At 61.1% G+C, this 1,711-nt stretch overlaps 1 long non-coding RNA gene across 2 annotated transcripts in view; it reads left to right on the top strand.

The window, feature by feature from the left end:
* Positions 1 to 1,701, top strand: part of LOC111730358 — an 11,178-nt gene extending 9,477 nt beyond the window's left edge. The window contains exons 4-5 of one of the 2 annotated variants that reach the window (XR_002776647.1): positions 1,486 to 1,572; positions 1,645 to 1,701. This is a non-coding gene — a long non-coding RNA (uncharacterized LOC111730358). Of the gene's footprint in view, positions 1 to 1,485; positions 1,579 to 1,644 lie in introns of both variants that reach the window. The other variant, XR_002776648.1, reaches the window with a different exon arrangement.
* The last annotated feature ends 10 nt before the right edge of the window (positions 1,702 to 1,711 follow it).

The following is a 1,711-nucleotide window of genomic DNA, read 5'->3' as shown; positions in this document are numbered from 1 at the left end:
GGTGGAGGCACCGAACTCCTGGGTCGCACCGTGAGGCTGCAGCTCACTGTGAATCTCGCCCCGCAACTCGACCGACGGCAGCTGAGAGTGGGTGGGAGTCCTGACTTTGATTTCTGAATTGCAGTGGTGTTTTGTGACTTACAGGACCCAGGGGACCCGCTTGCCAGAGAGCGAGCAGAAGAGCCTGTGGCTTCTGGACTTTCCCAGGATGCCGGGGGGAGGCGGTTTCTGCTGGGCAAGGTTATACGGACCAAAGGAAGCGGGGTTCAGTCACACCCTGTAGGGAAGGCTCAGAGCATGTGCAGCACCAGTTCTGGCTAGTGGGGCTTCACGTCATAGAAAGGGAGTGCCTTGGGAAGGCATGCGTCCTTAATGGGGCGCCTGGCAGGGCTTCCGTCTCCCGGTCAGCACTAGACCAAGCCCGGCGTAAAGCAGGCGGTGAAGGACAGGCAGACCCCCAGCCCATGTCCTCACCCTGCTCGCTCAGGAGTGTTACCCCAGCCTTCCCCTGTCCCTGCTTGGGGAGGCTGCCTGGGCAGTGGTGCTCCCCATGACCACCAGGTGGGAGCTCTTGGTCCCTGGGCTATTTAAGGGAGCAGTCCCTCACCCCCACCCAGGAGCGGAGCAGGGGCAGTTCCCAGGAACCTGAAACTGCCCGCACAGGCATGGCCTCGCCCCCGCAGGTGGTTTTGTCGAGCGAGGGATCTTAAAGGTGACTTGTACATGTCAACATAGTTCTGTAGCTGTGTTTGGGACATTGTAGCTATGGTTACTCCCTTGCGAGGTAACAGAAATTCATTAAACGTGTTTAACGGTCTACTTGAGGGGCCGTGCAGGTCAGAGGGCCCCCCGCCTCACTCGCAGGTAGGTGTGGCCCCAAGTCACACGGGCAGTCATATGTTCCAGTGTTCGGAAGGTCACTCACCTCACGGGGCTCCGTTTTGGCAGTCTGTGCTCTTATCCATCTCCCCGCAGAAGTCTCTCTGCTCCAGCACGGTCCTGTGTCTTGGGGTTAGACACCGGTTTTCATCGTTTCAAGTGGATGTCTTTCATGCCCTCTTCTGTGACACAGGTGGCGTGAGCAGCAGAAACCTGTAACATTAAAGGTCCCCAGCTGGCCTGTGTCTGCCCCAGAGGCACCCTCACCACATAAGTGGTCCATCTCAGGGTGAAGAAGCTCGAGATGCAAATTAGGGTTTTGCTAGAACAGAAGGAGGTGACAGGCAGCCTAGCCACATCTGAACTTGTGGATAGAAATGGCTCACCCACCCCCTTCTGCTCAGTCCAACCAGGAAGTGGCTGGTGGACAGCTAAAGCTGCCAGACGAAGGAACGAGGCCGTCCAGGGCCCAGACCCAGATGGCTGGCCACGGCCCCTCCGGTCCCCTGCTGGGGGCTGGAGCAGCAGGGGCCGCGGCTCTGGCCTGGTTGGGCTGCGCAGTGGCAGGCAGCGGGCAGCGGGCCTCACCCATACCTTGATTCGCAGGCCTGGGAGCAGCGGGACGCGGCCTGAAACACCTGGACCAGCTGACCCGCCCTGAACGCTGACTGCCAGCGCATCCTGGAGGGCCAGGTAACCGTCCGCTGTGGCCGGCCGGGCGCCCAGGGGGTGGACTGCGCGGCACAGCGCCCCTCTCTGTTGCAGACGCTGCGTGCGTGCGGGCCATGGCGCTGCAGCGGGCCGTCCTGCTGGCAGGCCTCCTGCTGGAAGT

Source organism: Pteropus vampyrus, unplaced genomic scaffold (assembly GCF_000151845.1).
Source record: "Pteropus vampyrus isolate Shadow unplaced genomic scaffold, Pvam_2.0 Scaffold309, whole genome shotgun sequence".
Classification (NCBI taxonomy): domain Eukaryota; kingdom Metazoa; phylum Chordata; class Mammalia; order Chiroptera; family Pteropodidae; genus Pteropus; species Pteropus vampyrus.
This window is presented reverse-complemented; position numbering and strand designations above follow the sequence as displayed.